The sequence below is a fragment of the Lotus japonicus genome, chromosome 5 (genome assembly GCF_012489685.1).
Source record: "Lotus japonicus ecotype B-129 chromosome 5, LjGifu_v1.2".
Lineage (NCBI taxonomy): Eukaryota > Viridiplantae > Streptophyta > Magnoliopsida > Fabales > Fabaceae > Lotus > Lotus japonicus.
The window spans coordinates 24,923,019-24,930,002 of record NC_080045.1 but is presented as its reverse complement, the minus strand read 5'-3'; positions in this window follow the sequence as shown (position 1 = coordinate 24,930,002).

Sequence of the window (6,984 nt, the reverse complement as noted above, 5' to 3'; positions counted from 1 at the left end):
AAAAAAAAGTATAAAAGAATGTTATTATAACTTATACTAAAACCTTATTACTTGATTTAAAATATTTCAAATTCACTTAAAGAATTTTTCAAATGATTAAATAAATAAATTATTGAATTATTTTTTAAGGATAAGTTATGATTAAAAAACAGAATAACATCTGGGGATAATATTCTCTCTAACTGAATATCAATGTTTACAACTGGATATATGATAAATCGGTCTCTCTGCAATAGAACCCAAAACAATAGAATATGTTACAACCAAAGTTTCTAAAATTAATTCAATGCTAATTATTAAATATCAATTACTAAATTTGAGTGATATTAATTATTTACGGAAATAGATATTTTGTACGAGCAATTTAATACACCAAAACTATTATTTTGATGTCTCAACATGGTTTTTTATTATATTTATAATAAAAAATAATTTTTATATTTAGTAATTTAATTACACTATAATAATTTTTATACAATATTAAAAAAAGTAGTGTAAATAAACCCGTGCAACGCACGGGTATTATTTCTAGTATGTTTGTAATTGTTGCTTTCCTTTGTAATTCATTATTAATATTAATTTTAAATCCTTTAGATTCTCTTTGTTTGACTAATTTTATCAATTTCTTCATCAATAGCATTTATGTAGGATTTGCAACTAATTTCAAACGTTTTTATCGCTATTATTTTTTAAGAAAAAAAATTGATTATGCTGATTCAAATGTCTATAGCATTTAAAACAAAACTTTATTGGCTTAACGAGTTTTATTCAAATTCATAAAATATATCTCGTAAATTTACCGGAAGAGCTAAAATACTGTTGAAAAAAGAATTAATAGAAATACTTTGAATCTATTTTTATGATTGAGATATTTCCTGAAGTAAATATTTCATCAACACGAAGCGCTTTGAATAAATTTTATGCATGTTTGTGATTGAAATATCTTCTGAAGCAAATATTTCATCTTGTGATCTTTTATATCAAAGTGTGGTTAACTGTGAGAAGGACATGATGACCTATATGAAATTGTATGGTGGTTCTCCTGAAGAGACCTATGCAATATCAGAGCAATAGTATAGTAATGTGGTGGTAAATCACACTTGAGGGGGAGAATGTTGAGATTCAAGAGTGATTTAGAGACTCTCCCATTTTGAGTTCTCATATTTCCCCAACCAGTGGTATTAAAGTATGAAGATAAAATGAGGAAATATAAAAATCCCCGAAGGATTTAAGAAGCGAGAAAATATCATTCGAAATATTGAAGCATTATTTTGATTAGCGAAGTTCTTCATATGGAAGAAGTGATTATGATTTGCATATGACCGGTTAGACCATCCCGATCGAGTCTTATGATGCGAAAGTCTATTTCTCAGATGTTGTTCTCAAAGTCAAAAATTAAAATTGTGGCAAAAATAAGGGTAATTCCCTATGATTCTTGAATATATTTGATGTGATACATGTGCACATATTCAGTGTTTATCGATGCATCGACCTTGATAGAGTGAAACTTCCAACCTTAATCAAGTTGGTATGTGACATGATTTTGAATGTCGAGTTGTACAAGTTCATATTTAAAATGATTTGGCAAAGATATTTAGCTAAATGCTTCTTATTTATAGCTAGACAATTATTAAGAGAACAAATGCCCTTATTTTTTTTGGAAATGTGATGTTGCTACTAGCAACTTTTATATGCATCAAGCTAATGAGTTATTATAATTCTCTCCATTGCAATTGGTTCACTGTCTGAAATCTAATATCTCTCATCTAAGAATCTTTTATGTGAGTTATGTGTTCTTCGTTGTCCAGCAGACAACACTTAGATGAGATTAAAGAAAGCTGAGATTATGCTATGAATTTGAGCTATTGCCAGGAAATATTGCATATCTTACTTATCGTTATTTCTCGGCATTAGGGGGAGAAAAAAACTAAGCAGCTCTAAAAATTTGTGTAGAATGCATATATATACTCGCACACAATAATGTGAACCTAAAGTTCAAAAGAATGCATTCTCTTACCTAAAAGAGATTTCTAAATTTCTTTATGCTGCAAATGTCCTTCTCTATTGAAATTTTACTAGGCTAAAGCATGTCTAAACTTGGTTCCAGAGGTTAAATCTTAGAGAAGGAAGATGGTCTTGTTATGAGGAAAATTATCATGAAAAATGGAAATTACGAAAATTGTTTAAACCTCCTGAAGAGGTTCAGGTACTTGTGATTATTGATACAAAGATATCTCAATCGATTATATCTCTACAAGTTGAAACAAGGAACTAAGAACTTGAAAAAATTTCGACAGATGAAGTAGCGCTCAATATTACAAGTGCGAGAATATTGACCTTATTAAAGGGTGTGGTTGGCCAACATATAAAGAAGCAACTCATTTGTAAAAATATAAGAGTCTATGGACTTTAAGTCTATACCCCAAAGGTGTAAGAGGATATTGCATAGTTGTTTGGTTCTGAATTGGTCATTGATTGACAAAATGGAACAAGCTTTTAATCAGTTTCGGTTTCATTGCCCAAATATGAATATGAGAAATTCTACATCGGAGATTCGTGCATCACCTTGCAGACAACACAAGGCTAAAGAAGGATATTCAAAGGAGTTATGATACAACTTGAAGTCTTCATCACTCACGAAGGCTCTTTCGGCAACAACTTTTGAAAGAATTTTAAGAAATATCGAAGTTCGAAGATTGTCAACTATATTACATCAAGGGAGGTAGGACAAAACACATTTTACCAAATATCTTCTTCACTCACGATCTACAAATAAATGACGACGAAGGTTCTTCCAACTACAACATTTGAAAAGCTTGTGCTGAATATCAGAGTTCGTCGGCTCAAAGATCTCAATTAAAAATGCATTGTACTCTTTTTCCCTAACCATGTTTTTTTCCCATTGGGGTTTTCCTGGTAGGTTCTTAATGAGGTAATGTACGAAGACGAACTACAGAATGATGTACTCTTTTTCCTTCACTAGGTTTTTATCCCACTTGATTTTTCCTAGTAAGGTTTTAATGATGCACATTCTTAAGGGATGGTCATCCAGGGGGAGTGTTATGAATAAGATAACCATATGGGTCAGGCCCATCTATTCTTATCTCCATGTACTTGACCCATCTACTAATAATGCTATAAATATAGAGGAGGTTGCATCAAGCAACTAACCCACATTCCACATGACTATTTGTTTCTCTCTTCTCCTCTCTCACCCTCTCACCTATACTACCTTCAATTTATGACATAAACATCACTTTGTGACAGACAATATATATGGTCATAACTTACATAGTTTATTGAATAAATAAAAGGTTTTGAAAGGAAATTTGAGTTTAGTCCCTTCTCATAAAATATTTTGGTCCCAATCCCTACTATTATAATCAGTTTGATTTTAGAACTTGTCGGAGGGAGGAGCTCTAACGAAGGTGCAGAGTGGCAAACAAATGGTGACATAGCATCAACCACGTCATTTTTAATTAAATTTTAAATGACACATGTTTATTTATAATTAGGCTTAATAACACTTTTAGTCCCTCACTTATTACGATTTGACAATTCTGGTCCTTCATGAAATTTATTAGCCTACAACATCTCTCACGTTTACTAATTGTTGCAGTTTTGGTTTTCCGTCAACTTCCATCCAATTTTTGACGGTTTTTTATTAAAACACCAATTAAGAAAAACTAGAAACCATAAAATTATTAATTAGAAATTTATTCAAGCCTTATTTTTCATTATTTTTTAATTAAAAACCATTAAATATTGGATGAAAGTTGACAAAAAATTAAAATTGCAACAGTTAGTAAACGTAAGGGACATTGTAGGCTAATAATAAATTTCTTGAGGGACCACAACTGTCAAATCGTGGTAAATAAGGGACAAAAAATGCTATTAAACCTTATAATTAAAATTAAGAAGATGAAGGTTAGATATGAAGAAGATGAAGGTGGGGGATGAAAATGAAGAGGATACAAATGGATATGAAGGTTTAATTTTGTGATTATGTTATTAGTCGATTTAACTTAATTTAATGATTATTGATATATGTAATTTTAATATTTAGTTGACAATTTGATTTTATTTTAATTATAAATATGTGTCATTTAAAATTTAATAAAAAATTACGTAGCATTAGCGATGTCACCATTTCTCTGCCACACAACACTTTCATCGGAGCTCCGCCCTCCGATGAGGACTAAAATTAAAATGGCTACAGTTGTATGAATTGAGACCAAAATATTTTTTAAGAAGAGACTGAACTCAAATTCCCTTACAAACAGAATAACTAATTTAATGATAAACCCATAAATAAATTTCACAGCTGTAACTGTAACACCCCGATTTCGGTGGCGTCACTTTCGTAACCAAAAGAAATACTTAATGCGGAAAAACGTGAATATTTTTTTTTTCTCGATAATACAAAATTAAAACTGAAAGAAATAGAGCTTGACAACAGAAGATAACAAAACTAATATACAATAATAGTTACAGCCCCCGCTGTAAGTAGTAAACCACGTCACGAGTAAACCTCCAGTGACGGACAGCAAAAGAGAGTAACGCCCGAAGGCAAAAGGTACATTTCAAAAGAAAGGATTAAGTGTCCGCAACACAAACCCTCAAAATGAGAATAAGTCAGCCCAGATGGCCTAAAACAAGACCCCCTAGTCCAACCAACTCTCTGTGATTTCCGTAAAGAGAACCACAAGAAAAGCTAAAGGTCGGGGACCTACCCTGCCCAAAACGAAAGACTGAACATCAGAGCCAAGACGCTTCTCCTACACTAATCCCAACTATGCATCCCCAAGATCGTCGTCTGAATCTGAATCCAAGACGACCATGTCGATGACTGCATCGGTCTCCACAGCTGGTCGCGCGGGTTCTGCACCCTATCCCAAATCAACAGCTGCCGCCCAGTCCCGCAGTGTACACCCGGTGGCAAGTTGAAGCTGATAGTGTAGTGCCTCCAAACTCCGTGCGTCAGGCTTGGTATCCGGTCAATGCGATCCTCCATTATTCGCCCCGAATAGATAGCTCGGTGGCCGGCGGGGTCGACCACCCATGAGCCCGGGGTGTCTTGGTCCAACATCTCAAACCTGGTCCCCCCCGAAGGGACGACCGTCTCGTACCAGTCCGCCATACTCAACTGACAATGGCGTAGTCCGCCCAAACACACACAGAAGACGCGAGGGTCAACTCCAAAGAATTATATAAATAATAAAACCAGATATATAGGGTAATAATCATTTAGCCTCTCAGGCTTATACGTTTAGGGATAACATCCTAGGGTTGCATATATCACAATGAATATAAAGATCATAATAACAATTAGCATGCCTCAAGTAGGATAAACAGGTACCAATCACACTCAGCAACTAAGTCAGCATGTATGTTGCATGAAATGCAATGCTGGGTAACAAAATGCATTCCGGAAGAAGGATGGACACCATCGAGTCAGCCCTAACACCGGCCAAAGTGGGACCATTCCGCTCGGGCGTCTCTTACACCACACAAAAGTAGTCAGATCAGCAGTGAACCCGTAGGTCTGCCATTCCGTCTGCTACTGAGGACCACCGTAGTGTCCTAAATATGGAAATCCGGGTCTTATGACCATTTTGGAATCCACCGAGGTCCGGTATCACGCCGTGTATTAACCTCAAAATGAGTGCATGAATGCAAGTGATTAGCCAAACAACGTCTCCGACCTCACTCGACACGTCGTCACGTGTTCTAGCTAACTTATTGTCTCTAAAAAGCCTACCCTAAGGCAAATGTCGATTCTGCGACAAAATGAATTAATCAAAAAGAAGAAGAATGTACTTTGGAACTCATGGTTCCCGGCTAAACTTTAGATAGCTAATCAATAAACTGCTCATCGAGCGAAAAGGTACCGAAGTACTTGGAAACTTATAGTCTCCGGCTAAACTTTAGATAGCCAAACATTAAACTGCTCATCGAGCGAAAGAGTATAAGCATATTCGGAAACTTGTAAGTTTCCTCAAGACTTGGACTCGACGACACTTCTCATTTCTCAAAACTAATATTCAGGCTCTAAGCTCTTATCTAAAGTTGTTATCATCGTTCAAGGGGTTTAGAGATTGATTAATGTCTTATGAATTTTCTTTGAGAAAATAGATTTCGTTTAGTCTTATGATACTTCCTATGAGTTTCAGGGATCCCATAATCCCAATTAATTTCTGAGAAGGTCTCGATCCATTAAAATATAACAAGGTCCGAACTTCGTTCGTCCTTTCAAACTCTCTCAAAATCTCATAAAAATTCGGCATGACTTGCCCGTAATCCTCACTTTCCAGAAACATAGGCACGAGTGGAATAGCATCAATGAAACAGCTCAACCAATAGGCATAAACAGCATATTCCAACACATCCTAAGTTAACCATGTAGCACATAGCATGTGAATCATTTAGCACACAATATCATGGCATCAAGTACTCAACAAGTTCGGCCGAAGCCTCAGAAATCATTTCAGACATTTAGCAGTTAGGTGCATAACACATAAATCAAGTCGAATTTCATCGACACCTAAAGCATTATCTAGTAATTCAGAGAGTAGCCCTCACCGGTGGGTCTTCCAGCTTCTTCCTCAAAATGTTCTTCAAGCTCTTCTCCTTGATCTCTGGGAATCTCCTCAAACGAACCTTAAGCAAAAATCACAGAAATCAACACCAAGAGTCAGAAACTCAGCAATCAAAGAGTCCTAGGGTTACACGGTACACTACTACCTCCGTGGTACGACAATCTAACGCGTTAAGACAAGTTTTCGAAAAATCGGATTCTCCCCCCCCCTTGATATAGCTCTCGGCCACTTCCTTTAATTGGGAGGGTCGATTTTTCTTCGATCAAACTTGGTTCCTAGGTTAACATAAGCCGTAACTAAGACGGTTCTAAGCTCGGAAAAATTTTCGGATCGAAAACTGATATAAGGGTAGTTTGGTCATTATTTTTAGCTCAAAATTTCAAAA